The sequence below is a fragment of the Miniopterus natalensis genome, chromosome 2 (assembly GCF_054644295.1).
Source record: "Miniopterus natalensis isolate mMinNat1 chromosome 2, mMinNat1.hap1, whole genome shotgun sequence".
In the NCBI taxonomy this organism is placed as follows: Eukaryota; Metazoa; Chordata; class Mammalia; order Chiroptera; family Miniopteridae; genus Miniopterus; species Miniopterus natalensis.
Window position 1 is genome coordinate 58,062,317 of NC_142082.1, and position 17,396 is coordinate 58,079,712.

Consider the following 17,396-nt stretch of genomic DNA (forward strand, 5'->3'; position numbering starts at 1 on the left):
TAATTAATTAATTAACTTTTCAGACATCCTGTTTATAATATCAGAAATGTAGTTTGTCCTGTTCCTCTTTTTCAGTGCTGAGCACTGAGGTCAAGATATATTAGTTGGTTTTATAAAGTTCAAAGTGTGGCTGGATATAGAGGAAAAAGCAAATTGTTATAATTTAAAATAATAACTATGATGCATGATATGGTAATTACATTTGAATGGATTAATATCATTGCCAAATATTAAATGCATATAAAAGTCTATTTTTGGATAAAATGTTAAGATTTATTTTAAACATACTCCTTTACATGATTACTTTGTTAATGGCTTATGATACACTGTAACCTATCAGGTTATGCCAATGAATATATTTTTGGAAAGTCCAAAAAAGCTGAAGAATATCTGAAAATGATTAATTATATTTTAGATTCTTATTGATTAATGAAAAGTAAAAAAATATATATTACCTACAATGTCTTTAAAAAGTTATACGAATAAGATTATGTTTATTTGTTCAACCTAATGATTGTCTTAACCACAAAATTAGCAATTTACTCTAATATCATTGATGATGCTATTAGTTTTACAATATGAAATGTTGGTTAGACATAGTTTAATGGAGTATAAGAAACTTTTTCTTTTTTGTGTGATCACATTTATGACAACAAGGCTTTTATTTACAAGTGACTAGTAGATTAAATTGTTTCATATTGATTTATAACCATATAGATTATTATTTCTTTGTTTTCTAACATAAACATGCAAATAATCCTGACATAATTATTTATGCATGCAGTGGTAGTATAACTCTATGTAGTATGCTGTTAGGATCCCTTGGACCCAATTTTAATTTTTGAGTTTCTTTTTTGATGAGTCTTAACTCTTTGTAAGCCTTGGTATTTTATGATATTTATTCTTACTTAGCTGCCCTCCAAAGAACAGGAAGAAAATATACTTAGTATTTTTTAACTGAATGAAACTGTCCCATAATGTGTTTTTTTTTAAACCTTACCTGAGGATATGTTTTTATTGATTTTTAAAGAGAAAGAGAGAGAGAGAAAGAGAGAGAAACATCAATGTGAGAGAAAAATATCCATTGGTTGCCTCACATGTGCACCCTGACCAGGGATGAAACTGCAACCTAGCTTTGTGTCCTGACAGGAAACTGAACCTGCAATCAATTGGTGTACAGGACAACGCTCCAATCAACTGAGCTACCAGGTGAGGGCTAAAATACAGGTTTTAAAAAAATGTTTTATGAGTCTAAAATTGCATATTTGATCTGAATTATCTTATATTCTTCCATACATTAAAATAATTGTTACTAAATTAAACTAAGAATTATATCATTATTGTTCACCCATTATTCCCAACTATGCTAATAAACTGTCTAAAACAAAAATGAAATGAAACAGAATGATGGAATCACCTAGAAAGATGATTCAGTGAGAAATTGATCATCTCAGTTTTCTTAGTGCATTGCCAAAATTATCTTACCATCTTTCAAGAATGCCTTATATTCTGCTGCCTTTAGATTTCACTGGGTAAAGTTGAAAATTCAGAATGTTTCAATTTATTCTTTTTAACAGCAAAGAGAAGAAACTGAAAGAAATCATTTTACAATTATATAAATCAGAAGAAGAATGCAAAATTATTCATAGCAGCACTGATGCCATTAATCATGATACTGAAATTGATCATATAATATTGTAAATCAAAAAAAGAAAATGGTAATCTTAAAAAAATACTACCACCAGAAAAACATATATATATATAATAATTATTAATAAAATGCATGAGTTGTATGAGTTTCTCATGATAATCTGAGTCCTAATTATGCCTAAAATAGATAGCTCGCTTTAACCTTATAATTGAACAGATTTTAACTTTTTGGTATTGAGATCATCTGAAAAATATATCACAATATGTAATAAAATGCAATTAAAAAGTAAAAAAACATATTGTAAATCATGTAATGAATGAATAAAGACAAAAAGGATATGTGATATGTTTTCTTAGAGTAAGCCATTCAATGGGAAAGAACTCATCATGCAATGTACTATTTCAATACCCCCCTAAAATATGTTACTATATTCATTGATTTATATTTTTCCTCATAAACTCAGAGTTAAATGACCACTATATAATCCCAGAAAGTCAGAGATGAAATGCACAATATTGGATATTTCAGGGATACTACCTAAACTATTTAGTAATGTTTATGTTTAATAGGCATTCAAACTTCCACAAAAATATGATGTCTCATAGGCTGTCAGAGGTCTCTCAGAAGATTCTCATCAAGGTTAGTACAGAATAAATTATGTACCTAAAGATAGGCCACTCTTTTAAAATGGCAAAATAGAGAGTTGATGATCTCTAAGAAATTAATGCAAATTTTATTATTGTGATTATATATTTTGTTCTAAAACATTACATAATTTAATAATAATTTAAGTCTTCTAATGAAATCAGATTTCCCCCCCACTAATTTACAAGGCAGTTCAAAAAAAGGACTCTTCATTGACAGTGAATTACAAGTGAGAAAAAAATCAAGCAAAGGGTTCTAATCAAGATGGTGAGGAAGGTGGACCCAGTACTCATCTCCTCCCATGACTACATAAAAATTACGACTAAATTATAGAACAATCAAACTGGATAACCATCTGAAAGCCAGCTGAACAGAAACCCTATAACTAAGAATATAAAGAAGAAGTCATGTTGAGACTGGTAGGAGGAGTGGAGACATAAAACAGGCTGGCCATGCCCCCACGTGTGATGGTTAAGAATCTGAAGAGATATCAGAAGTATAGAGACCCTCGTCTCCCCTCCCCCAAAAAAGTAAGAGTTCAGCCCAAGTCCAGAACACCAGTGGTGGGAAGAGGAACCCCAGCAACATCTAGCTTTGAAAATCAGTGAAGAGTTTCTCCTTCTGGGGGACATAGAAAGATGTTAGAAATGAGGCATCCTCTTAAAAGATCAGCACATACATTCTCATCCACAGGCACTCACCTTTGGCTCTGGCAGAGGATACAGAAGCTCAAGAAGTGCCACAGACATACAAGGAGAAAATGAGTTGTGTGGCTTCTGGGTGAGGGCTGGAGAGACAGCTGCCATTGTCCCTCTGTTGAGCCTTCTCTCCTGACACTGAGCCCTCCCCCAACAAGGCCAAATCTGATTCTGCCTTAACCTGGTTTACACCACTAACTCCACCCTGATGATTCCCTGAAACCCCACCCTACACAACTCATGCATAGCTCACAGCCTGGGCTCCCTCTGTGCCATCCAGCCGGAGCCCACATGGCAGTCTTTCTTAGAAAACGTTCATGGAGTTGTCATGCTTGGGGGTGTGCCAGAGAGAAAAAATTATGTGACTTTGTGGTGAGGACTGGATGGATAGCCACCATTGTTTTTGTTGAGCCCTCCTCACTCATGGCCAAATCTGATTCTGCATTAGTCTGGTGAATTCTACTAGCTCCACTCTGATACCCCATGAGACTCCACCCTACCCAACTGGTGCACAGCACAGCCTGAGGCTTTTTCATCAGCTACCATGCTGGGTCTTATGGCAGTCTTTCATGAAAGAGTCATGAGAAATTCCATATGGCTCGAGGTGGGTGCCAGAGACATACCTGGAAGGGCTGGGTGTGTGGTTTCAGGGCAAGAGCTGAAGGAAAGACCAGCACCATTTTTGTGTTGAGCCCTCCCCCCACATGACCAAATTTGAATTCGCAGAGGCCTGGTACACTTCATTAATTCTGCCCTGACAACTCCTTGATAACTTGTTCCAATGCAAAGGTCCAAAGGTCCCAGGCGGGTGATAGCTGGCCTCAGTGTACCCTGAGAATTTGTTCGGTGGTCTCAGACCTTGCACTGGCACCAAATCTTGAAAGTGGTTGTAGGTCTTAGAGTGCCTTGGGCCTTTTGCTGCTCTGCCTAGGCCCAGTACTGGTGGCAGTTGGCCTCCTTTCTCAGTGTGACCTCTCCCACATGCATCCAAGCTCAACACAAGCAGCTACTGACCATGGATCTCTCTGTAGCTCCTAACATGTAGTTCAGGGGCCGTCACAGGTGGCATCTCACACTGGAGTCCCTCCCAAGTAGCCCTAGAATGAACACAAACAATGCCTGTCTTTAGACCACAATAAAGCAACCCAATTAGTTCCACAAGTAGCACACCCAAAGGGAGGCTTCAGATGTCACCAGACTGCTCCATGAGGTCAGCCAACATACAGCAGCTTCTAGCTGTTGTCCTGTCCAATCCTCACATCCAGCCACCCTGAGGGACAATCCCACCTAATGACATGCCAAACAGCAATCAAGACTCAGCTACTACAGGAGGGCACATACAACTCCCACAAAGCACTATATTGAGGTGTTCAGGGAGACTGCACTGAGCCCCACAAGACAACTACTATATAAGAACATCCTGCCAAATCTGGGAGATGTAGAAGATCTACCTAATAAATAGAAACAAACACAGACAACCAAAATGAGGAGACAAAGTAACATGTCCCAAATGAAAGAACAGGAGAAAACTCCAGAAATGGAACTAAATGAAATGGAGACAAGCAATCTACCAGATACAAAGTTCAAAACCCTGGCTATAAGGATGTTCAAAGAACTTAGTGAGAGCTTCAAAGAAAGAGATGGCAACCATAACAAAGGACATAGAAACCATAAAAAAGACCCTTATGTGAAGAAATAATGACTGAAAACTTTCCTAACCTGGCAAAGAAAACAAGCATACAAGTCTAGAAACAGCAGAGAGTCCCAAACAAGGTGAATTCAAAGAGGCCTACACCAAGACACATTAAAATTAATATGCCAAATGTTAAAGACCAAGAGAAAAAATTTAAAGCACAAGAGAAAGGCAATTAATGGTCTTTAAACAACTTTGAGAATCTTAATGGATTTCCTATTAATTATACAAAAATTTAATACATACACATTATATATTTTATGAGTTATGTTATTAACTTTTTAGAAATTCTAACTTAATAGTTTTAGAGTTTGTCCCATTAGTACACAACAGTGTAGCAACCTGACAATCAGTTAAACATGGTGTTGCTTAAGAAGTATACCTCATAAGATGCTTAAGGCTTGACAAATATTTTCTAATCTCCCAGAGTGAAACTCAAATGGCAGTAGAACTTCAACTTTCTGAGTCTATTTATCTGCTTTTGGTTCTCTCTAATGATTCTGTATTTTTGTTTTTGTTTTCTGTTTCAATAATTTTCAATGAGAATTGGTTTTTCACATGGAGCCAATACCTGCTAAGCGCTCAAAGATGTCTGGCTTGCTGGGATCTAATCTCCCCACTTGTAAAGAAGGTCATTTACTTGGAGACTAGAACTTTTGCAAATTTGAGATATTGCAAAATGAGAAGAATTAACACAAAAATACTAGTAGCAAATTTTCTAGATAGTAGTTAATTTCCTGGTTTAGTGGTTGCTCAATAGATTTACAGGGCTCTAGACCTAAGAATGCACACTCAAGGGGGTCTATATCAGGATGAATCTATCTAAACAATCAGGCTAAACATAATAAATCCTGCCCATTTTTTGTAATCAAGAATGAATTTTAGAGATTTTTAAAGATCACAATGGAAAAGAGTATTAAGACAATTCATTTTAATATCCAGATTTCGTGAATTTTCTTATTACTTTCATATTTCTGTCTGCTTGATATGTACATATGCTCATTCAGTGAGAAAAAAATCTCAGTGATTTTATTTTATTGCACTGTAGAGCATTAACCAGTTTTGTATCTAATCTAGCAAAGTTACACTAAAATTTCTTTATTAATTGCTTATAAATACTTAGCACTTTAAATGCTCTCTGAACCAATTTTAATGTCTAACTGGTTTCCTCAGTAATTAGTTGAATAAACTCTTTGACGCGTGTTCATTATATATTTATGTGAGAGTCATAACAGATTAAAAAAAAGCACATGAATATTTGCTCCTGTTCTCCCTACAGTAAGACTAATAAGGTTACTTAGACATTTAAAATGTTGAGCAATTCATTAAAAAAAACAAATTATACTATTCTAACCAAATTTTTTGTGTCAGAGTGCTTTGGATGATTCACTGAGAAAAGAAATCAGAATTTATTATAAAACAGGAATATTCAATTTGAATTTTTGGTTGGAGGCAGTAGTAAAAGAAATAGAAAAAAACAGGATGTACTGAGCTTTCCTATGTATCAGATACTTTTAATTATATTACTTCTTGTGTTTTCACAACTGTGTGAGATTGGTTTCCATATATCCATACTTTCTCCTGGGTGAGTTTGCCTATCCTAATATTGATCACACACTATTGTAATTAATTTTAAGACTCTATCTTAAGAGTGGTTTGAAATATTATTTCATTTCTTTTATTGATTGATTTTAGAGGGAAAGGAAGGGACAGAAAGAGAGGGAGAGAAACATTGATTTGTTATTCCACTTATTGATGCATTCATAGGTTGATTTTTAAAAATATTTTTTATTAGTTTTAGAAAGCAGAATGGGAGAAGAATAGAGATTGAGAAGGAAACATTGATCTGCTGCCTCCTGCATCCCCCCTGCTGGGGACTGAGTCTACAACCAAGGCATGTGCCCCCACCTGGAATCATACTGGTGACCTCTTGGTTCATGGGTTGATGCTCAACCCCTAGGCCATACCAGCCAGGCCTATTGGTTGATTCTTGTATGTGTCTTGACCAGGGGTGAGACCAGCAACCTTGGGCTATCTGGATAATGCTCTAACCAACTTAGCTACCCAGCCAGAAATTAAATATTATCATTTGAATATATACAGTTCCTAAGAGAGTGAAAAAAAACATAAAATTATGTTTTCCTTCATATTATTGTTTTCTATGATGCCTCCTTTTTAATCTACCATGACAACCACTAGTGACCCACCCTTCAATGTCTATAGAAGGTATATGCCATGGGAATAATAAAAGTTTTATTGCCTTAAAGCCCTGGATTTAAACCCTGTTTCATCTACCTCCTCAAATAGATCATTTGATATCTCTGGACCTTAACTTTCTCTTCATCAATTTAAGTATAAAATTATCTGTCTTGAAGTATTATAATGAAGAAAAAATGAGATGATTTGTATGTAAGTACTTAATATAGTGAATGGCATATGTGCTATCAGTAAATAATAATGTTATTCTCTATTATTTATAATTCCTCCTTGATAACTCACAAACAAAGGGCAAGGGCTCTGCTAGGAAACACACGATGGCTTGCTTCCATTTATCTTTCAATATTAGATGACTATTTATTTATTTTTCTCCCTCACTCTCTTTTTTTATTAAATTTATTGGGGTGACATTGTTTAACATTATCATATAGGTTTCAGGCATGCGTTTCTGTGTTACAAGAGCTGTATATTGCTCTGTGTGCCTACCACTCAAAGTCATATCTTCTCCCATCACCATATATTACAACCCCTTTCACTCCCCACTCCCTTCCCTTTGCAACCACCACACTTCTGTTTGTGCCCCAAGTTTCAGTTTTATATCCCACATATGAGTAAAGTCGTGTGGTTCTTAGCTTTTCCTGACTGACTTATTTCACTTAGCATAATATTCTCAAAGTCCATGTTGTTGCAAATTGCAGTATTTCATCCTTTTTTACGGCTGAGTAGTATTCCACTGTGTACATGTATCACGTCTTCTTTATCCAGACCACTATCACAGGATCCTTTGGTTGTTTCCAGGTCTTGGCCACTGTGAATAATGCTGCAATTAACATAGGGGTACATATATCTCTGAGAATACATGCCTTTAAGTTTTTTGGGTATATACCCAGGAGAGGGATTGCTGGGTCATACGGTGGCTATATTCTTAATTTTTTGAGGAATCGCCAAACTGCTTCCCATAGCTGTTGTACCAGTCTACATTCCCACCAGCAGTGAATGAAGGTTCCCTTCTCTGCAGAACCTCTCTAATACTTGTTACTGTTTGTCTTGTTGATAGTAGCCACTCTAATAGGTGTGAGGTGGTATCTCATTGTAGTTTTGACTTACATTTCCCTAATTCCTAGTGATGTTGAACATCTTTTCATATATTAGCTGTTCATATGTCTTCTTTGGAGACATAGGAAAAATAGCCAGTGTTCATGGATTGGAAGAATCAACATAGTTAAAATGGCCATATTACCCAAAGCAATATGCAGATTTAATGCAATCCCCTCCAAAATCCCAATGTCACTTTTTAATGAATTAGAATGGGCAATCATCAGATTTGTATGGAACCACAGAAGACTCCAAATAGCCAAAGGAATCCTGAGGGGGAAAAAAGAAGATGGAGGTATCACACTACTTGACTTCAAATTGTACTACAGAGCTGTGGTAATCAAAACAGCATGGTATTGGCAGAGAAATAGACACACAGATCAGTAGAACAGAATAGAGAGCATAGACATAAAACCACATGTATATGGACAGATAATTTTTGACAAAGGAGCCAGAAACATGCAATGGAGTAAAAATAATCTCTTCAATGAATGGTGCTGGGAAAACTGGAAAGCCACATGCAAAAAAATGAAACTGTATTATAGATTGCTCCCATGTACAAACATTAACTCAAAATGGATCAAAGACCTAAATATAAGACCTGAAACAATAAGTTACATAGAAGAAAACATAGGTATCAAATTTATGGACCTTGGTTGCAGAGAACATTTTATGAACTTGGACCCAAAGGGAAGGGAAGTAAAGGCAAAAATAAACAAATAAGACTATATCAAACTAAAATGCTTTTGCACAGCAAAAGAAACTGACAATGAAAAAAAACAGGCAGCCAACCAGATAGGTGATATTTACAAACAGAAGCTCTGACAAATTTTAATTTCCAAAATATATAAAGAACTCTTAAAACTCAACATGAAACAAACAACCCAATAAAAAAGTAGACAGCTATTTAATCACTTCAATTCTTAATTCAAACCAAAGAAAGTGGAAATAAGCAATTTGAAGGCTGGCCCATGGACCAGTAACATCAGCATTATATAGGAACTTATTAGAAATGTAATATTTCCTCCCCACTTCTGATCTACTGAACCAAAAGTTGCATTTTTACAAGGTATTTAGGAGATTCATAGGCATATTAAATTTTAAGTAGCTCAAACTAAATTACTCTAAGCCATCTTTCTGTTCCAAGTTCTGAAAATATAAAAATATTTTTAAAATAATATCCATACTATTATATTAGCAATAGTTAACACTTTAAACTTTTTAGTTGTATACTATTCTGGTAGTCAACTGCTAAGTTGTTAACTGCTAAAAAGCTTGGTGGAATGAAGCAACAACTATTTTATTCTGTTAGTGAGTAATTCAGGCAGGACACAGCAAGGATGCCTAGTATCTGCCTCACAATGTCTGGGGACTTTGCTGGTAAGGCTTAAAATGCTGGGGGTTACTTAAATGATGAGGGGATTAAATTATTCAGAGGGTTCTTCACTTATGAGATGGACTTCTGGACTGGGATGGCTAACAGGTAAGGCATATCTGAATTGATTGGAACGTCCATATAAGGCCTTCCAACAAACTTCAACCTCAGTCTATTGACCTCAGGATTGTGAGACCTCTGACATGACGTCTCAGAACTTTTAGAGAAAATGCTCTTTTGAACCCAAGGCAGAAGTTAAATGATCACTTCCTGCTTTAGGTTTATTTCCTGCATATTTGTTTACTACAAACACTGACAGACGTACCCAGTTTCAAGAAGAGAAACTATGGACCTGTATTTCCATAGAGAGGTATCAAAGCATTAGCAGCATGTTTTTACATCTGCACACTTTTTTTGTATTTATGAAAATGCTTCTCAAAACTTTCAGCCAATGTGACTCCTGGAAAAGAATGAGCAGGTAATAGTGGCTGTTCTGGGGGAAGTGACATCAGCATGATTGAGGAATAGGAAGTTCCAGTTCCAGTGCTTGTCCCCACACAGGAACGCCAATTTAACAGCAACATGAGGACTAAAATGCCTTATGAAGAGTCCAAAATCTAGTTAAGAAATTAAACTAAAACAGATGAGCACAAAATCAAGGACTTCTGTACTGAAACAGACAAGAAGAGCAATTTCACTTTACCCATAACAGACCCTTCCCCAAGATGAAATAGCTCATTACAAAGAAAGAACACTTTGGGCTGCAACTTCCCCCTCAGGGACAGGAAGACCAGAGAATGGGGTGAATGGCTTAAGTCCCTGCCTTTCAGTGAGCTCCCTCCCTAAGAGGCTGGCTTCTATCTCACCTAACAAAGAGCACTGAAAGCACTGGCATTGTCTGGAGGTCCGGGGCAGGGGGCAGCTAAGAACAAAGAAAAAAAGGAGGAGAGTGATACTGCAGCAAGAAAATTTTGAGAAAAGACACACACCAAAGCTGAAGGGATCAAACTGCCTGATTTCACACTATATGTATGATAGACCTACAGTGATTAAAACACTGTGGTATTGGTATAAGAACACATATACAGGCCAATGGAAGAGAATAGAACCCCAAATAAACCCACACATAAATGGCCATCTGATCTTCAACAAGGGTGCCAAGATTACACAACTGAGAATGGGTAATCTCTTCAATAAATGGTGTTGAGAAAACTGAATGGTAACATGCCAGAGAATGAAATTGAACCTTTCATTTACACCATACACTCAGATAAACTCAAAAGGGGTTGGATATTTAGATGTAAGATCTAAAACTGTAAAACTCCTAAAAGAAAACATATGGGAAAATTTCGTGACAACAAAAGTAAAATTAGACAGGGGTACTACATCAAACTAAAAAGCTTCTGTATAGCAAAGGAAACAAATAACAGAGTGAAAAGGCAAACTATGGAATGGGAGAAATTATTTGCAAACCACATACAGGGTGGGGCAAAAGTAGGTTTACAGTTGTGAGTATATAAAACAGAATTTATTCTTGTATTATTATTTATTAATTATTGCATTATTTCCCATATGAACAACTGTAAACCTACTTTTGCCCCACCCTGTATTTGAAAAGAGATTGCTATCGAAAGTATATAAGGAATCATACAATTTAATAGCAATAAATAGATAAAAATTCAATTAAAAAATGGGATGAAGGTTGAATAGGCATTTCTTCAAAGAACATCAAATGGTCAAAAAATCTATGAAAAGATGAAAAGATGTTCAACATCATTAAACATCAGAGTATGTAAATCAAAAGCAGTGAAATATCACTTCATACCTGTTAGGAAGGCTATTTTATATATATATATGGAGAAATTAGAACTATTGTGAACTCTTGGTTGGAATGTAAAATAGAGCAGTTACTGTAAAACGTATAGAGGCTTTTCAAAAAATTTAAAATACTATTCTGCATCAGTTTCAATTGTGCAGCATAGTGGTTAACATCACATACTTTACAAAGTGGTCCCCTGATATTTCAAGCACCCACCTGGCGCCATACATAGTTATTACAATATTATTGACTACATTCCCTAGGCCGTAATTTACATCCTGTGACTATTCTGTAACTATGGATTTCAATTTCTTAATCACCCTTTTCACCCAGCCCCCCAAACTCCTTTTCCTCTGGCAACTACCTGTCTGTTCTCTGCATCTATTATTCTGCTTCTATTTTGTATATTGATTGTAAACTGTAACTGAAAAATAAAAAAATAAAATTAAAAAATAATTTATAAAATAAAGAATCTTATTTAAATTTTAAAAATGTAAGTTAAAAATAGAAATATCATATGATACAGTAATCCTGCTACTGCACTTCTGAGTATATATCCAAAAGAATTTAAATCAGAATTGCAAAGATATTTGTACTTCTGTGTTCATTGCAATATTAATCACAATTGCCAACACACAAAAATAACCTAAATGTCGATTGATGGATGATGAATAAAGATGTGATATATGCTTCCAATGGAATATTATTCAGCCTAAAAAAATGAAGGATATTCTGCCATTTTTCACATGAGTGAACCTACTGGACATGCATGATGAAATAAGCCAGTCACAAAATGATAAATACTGCATGATTCCATTTATATGAACTATCTAGGAGAGTCAAATTCATGGGAGCAGATAGTAAAACGGTTGCCTCAACACAGGGGTAGGAAGAAATCATTGTTTATCCGAAATTCAAATTTAACTGTGAGTTCCATTTTAATAAATCTGGCAGCAATAACTTTAATTTAGATGTATACCCTCTCCAGTCATTTATTAATGTTGATGCTTTAGGAAGGGGTGTCATATTTACCCAGATTTTCCCCTTAACCTATGATTCAATATGGAGTATATACTAACGCACACACACCTCAATGTTGGCTGTACAGTTGGTCGCGAGACAAATGAATAAATAATGAGTTTGAGCAGGTGACAAGCCAGGAGGGACTCTACATTGAGACAAGCAGTCTTTATAAATTTTTCCAAATTCTGCTAAGATATTCTAATACATTTATGTTTAAAAACTCTTAGAATCCTATCTTCAAAGATATTACCAATTTCTAAGCAGATATATAATGAGAACTTATATACTGAATTTCACTACATTATAAACCCTGAATAGCTATAGTCATAGGCTTCTTAGGTTTTCAATAACATGATTATTTCTTCTATCTGTGAATCTTATACCCTCAACTAAATCTTATGCATATCCTAGAAACTTAATAAGTACAGCATATTCTGATTTACTATTAGATGTTATATATAGAAAAAATAAAAGGTAACTTCCCATACAGCCTTTTGTAGCAGCCAGAAAAGTAATTTTATTAGTAATTTTCCCAATCAATGTCTTATTTCTTTAAATCAGGATTACAATTTTTTAAAATTTTACTTTTGAACCTGTACCTAAATATTGCAAATATATGTTGCTAAGCTGTGGAAATATAACTGAAGATTTAGTTTATACATCCATCGACAGTAATTACAAATATACCTCAATGTTTCCCTTTAGAAGAATCTAAGGCATCTCAAACCTTTTCTCCTCACTAAATGCAAGTGCCTAATACCTTCCGTGTCTGATTTTGTGCATTAAAAGCAGGTTATTCAACTGAAGCAAATCCACAGCTATGTTAATTTCTCTGAGGAAAAAAAAAAAAAAGTCTGTTGAAGAAGATAAACCCTTTCCTACTTTTCCTTTTCAGATCAAAGGAAAATATACCTTTTTATTTTTGAAAGCTTGTATGAGAGGAAGAATTATAACCAGAGTTTTGAGAAGAAAACAAACCTTCTTCACTGCTTGCATTAACATTTCTACTGTTTGTATTTGAATATTTTTGCTGATGGGTCTGAAAACCTTGTGAGTTATATATAGCAGGAGATCAAAGGGACAAAAATGATGGAACAAAACAAGAATTTCCGGAAGAGCTGACAGAAAATACTGGCACCCATTATCATAGGAGCAAACATTTTAGTATAGACATAATATGTTATTAGCCTTCTTTCCTTTTAAAACAGCTCAATATATTTTCAAGGTGACTTAGAATCATGATGTGATTAATTCTCACAAAATTCTCAGGTTTCCCATAGATGTACATGTTATTTGTTAGCAATGACATGTTGGTAGAAACTATCCTTGAATTTCCTATTTATCTCTACAGTAAAATTTCTTTGGATTTCCAAATTCAAAAGCATATTCTCTAAATCAGATACTAATAATAAATGCTTATAGAAAAAAATAGCAAATAAACCAAGATGCCTTTTGCCAGATTTTAACACACGCATTGTTTTTTAGAAGTACTAATTGGATAGAAATGAATTCAACATTGTGCTAAGTAAGAAACAAAATACTAAAGAAGTTATTTGAAAGCTAATAATGCTTACATCAGATTCAGAAAAACAAAAAGAATTATGAGAGAAAAATATTATATATGTATATAGTCAAGGAAATAAAATAATGTTTCCCATTCAATAAGTTACTTATTGGCAATGTAATGTAATTTCTGCTTTTTTGTTGTATTAAAGCATACATAGAAAAACATAGTACCTTCTAATGAACATTGGAAATAGTTGATAACATGGAAAAGATAAAAGCTATAGATAAGAACTATAATATAGTTCAAGTATCATTATAAATAAAAAGAAACAAATCAGTGCCAAATGTATTTTTTGATACACAGTAGATGATCAATATATGTTTATGGAAGGAAGGGAAGCACACGAGAAAGAAAAGGTTTTGGTCGCTGCATGTAAGAGTTGCAGTAGCTTGTGTCCAAGATACTACAATTCATTCATATCCCCTCAGGACACACATGCTTTTCCTTTATCAAATGATGACATCTATTTCCTTACCCTCTTGATCCAGCCTGGCATGTGATTTCTCTGAAAAACTCAACTATGGTGGCAGCCCTGGCCACTGTGGGACTAGTCCCAGAGAGGACTGTGTCATCCTCCTGGCTGTCCTGTAATGCTTTCCTTTAGAAGCATGTGGCCACGTAAGAAATATTACTATTGGCACTATCAAGCTTTCAGCAGCCCAACTGAAAATTAAAATAGCATGTGTTGACTGAGAAAGGAGCACCAGTCATGTAAGAAAAACTAAAAAAAATTATACTGGTTATCCAACCCAGTAGAGGCTTTAGATGTCTGCAGCTCCAGGGGTTTATCTGATTGCAATTGCCTGTGAGACACTAAGGTAGAACTACACCCTGAGCTCAATCGAAAGCTCAAAGACAAATAATAGTTTTCATTTGAAACTAAGTTTTCGTAGGATTTGTTACTGAGTAATAACTATAACAAAGGCCTTGTTCATATTCAAATATATCATGAAACTGATAAACTCCATTTAAACAGAGTCAGTTGCATGTGTCTTTGCTATAGTACAAGAACCATGGGCCCTGCCCACTAGAAGGTAAATATTCTTACACTGATGGGGAGGGAACACTCAGCTTCTATACTTGGGTAAACTGCACAGGGTGATATCCACCTCATTGAAAATTATAGTTTACAAAGGGAAGAATTATTATGTCCAGAGCTAAATATAGTGTCCATGGTGAGAGGAGGCACTCATTCCGTTGAGACCAACTTAAAGTAGAGCATAATCAAATGTGGGAGCGAGGTGTGCATAAAGGTTGAAAAGTGGCTATAAACTGAAATTATAGGGACTAGCTAATAAGGCTAATGAATTTCCCCTAGCTTCATTCCCCAAGAGGGTAAGTCTGTTTTGGAAAGGTATTGGCTGTTATTTTAAGACAGAAATTGGTAGAAATAAAATGAGAAAAGGTTGGGCAATCAAGCAGTGCAAGTAGTTTTAACCCTAAAATAGGAGGCAGTAATGCAAGGCTGAAGACGGAAAGGAGAGTTTGCCCACACTGGGGAAAATATATGAAACATTACACACATTTTGCTTTTGTAACTCCTAAGCCCTACTTTCATTTTAAAGCTCTCTAAGTTATACTCTTGAAAAAGATTTAGGATGGACTCTAAATCTTAGTTTTGCTAACCGCATTTTAGCCGGGTAACATTCTCAGGTACCCACCACACTGTCCCTTGAACAGTGTTACTGGTGATCTCTCTCCTTCATATTCCCACCATCCGCACGCCTCCTGCTACCGGCCCTTTGAATCACTCCGTGTACAGTGGGAGCGATTCCTTATGGCCCGTGAGTAACACAAACACAGGACGCGAGGGTGATCTGGTGCAACATCCGCCACCTCATTGATCGCCAGGGTTGGGTGACACAAAAACCATACAAAATAATGCATACCACAATAATAGCTAACCTTTATCCAATATATATTACATTAAAACTATGTTCATAGATTCATACAAATTATTTAACATCTCATAACTCTGTGAGGTAAGTATAATAGCATTACTTGTACTTACCTCAGTAAGTGTTATAATGAGTACTTATTTACAGATGAAATACTAGAAAAAAAATTAACATGTAACTCATCCAAAGATATGGATATTGGCCGTGTTAGAATTTAAACCAAGCAATCTAACTCTAGAGTGCGCTTCTTCTTTTCTAGATATACTAGGTGTAACAATTAATGCTAAAAGCACAAAGTCCTGAGAGAACCTAAATGACTAGTCCTATGGGATTTTGAAACCTCTCATCAATAAACTCTATACTGCTTAACAACAGGTAAGGGTATGCAACTCTGCAAGCATATGTGTGACTTTTATCAATTTTACAAAACAAAAATATACGAAGTAGAAGGAAGCAAAAAGAGGGAAGGGAAGCAAGTAGTACTTTATATAAGTAAGTTTAATGCATACATATCAGAGGTCAAATAATGTTAAATACCACATTCAATTAAACTTAAAATGTACTTGGTATAATTCAATGTGATATTTGTATAAATCTGGTTTTCCTTTTATTTAAATTTATAATTAACATTGAAGTGTTTTTTGTTTGTTTTTTTAAACATATTTTTATTGATTTCAAAGAAAGGAAGGGAGAGGAAGAGAGAGATAGAAGCATCAATGATAAGAGAGAGTCATTGATCGGCTGCCTCCTGCCTGCCCCCTGCTGGGGATCGAGCCCGAAACCCGGACATGTGCCCTGACCAGGAATAGAACCATGATCTCCTGGATCCTAGGTTGATGCTCAGCCACTGAGCCATGTTGGCTGGGCTTGAAGTGGTTTTTTTTAACCTATGAAAATATATTTTAAATTTGATGACATGTCTTAGTTTTGATATCATAGCTTAGATTTAATGGCATATTGGAAATACAGCACTACAGTCAGAGCTGGCTTTGTGGACATACAATATGTGTAGTTACACAAGATCCCATTTGTAAGGGCCTCCTGCCTTGGTTTAACCCTCTGGTGTCACCGTCTTAAAATTCTTAGTAAATTTGAACAATGAGCTACGTATTTTCATTTTGCACTAGGTACCACAAGATAAGCAAACAATTTTGAGTACAATAATATTTGGCATAATTATTTATGTGTGATTTAGTAACTCAGAATTTGAATTCAAATTTTATGATTTCTGGTATATTTCACTTGTTGCAGTCAGTGGTCTACAAGTAATGTATTAGAAGAAAATGGCCTGTCTATTCTAGAATCTTTACAAATCACCATGCATCGTTCAATGAAATTGACAACTAGTTAAACAGTGGGAACTACTAATTTGAAAACAAGGAACATAAGGTATCTCTCACTGTCCCTCATTATAAGACACATACCTCATTTTAGACCCAAGAGTAACTACGTCCCACACAGGCCTGATGTTTTCTGACATTTATTATGGCAAACTATTTACATCAGAAATGCTACATTATGAAAATATGGCTACAGAATATCTTATTTATCCTTAAGCATTAATTATACAACTTTAAACCTCCTACATTACATTTTCCATGTGTTCCTCATTCTGTTCTTTACCCCATATTCTTCCTGCCCTTCAGTTTTGGACATCTGAGAAATTTAAACTAATATGTTATCTGTGTTTGTGATAACACTCTACCAAATATACA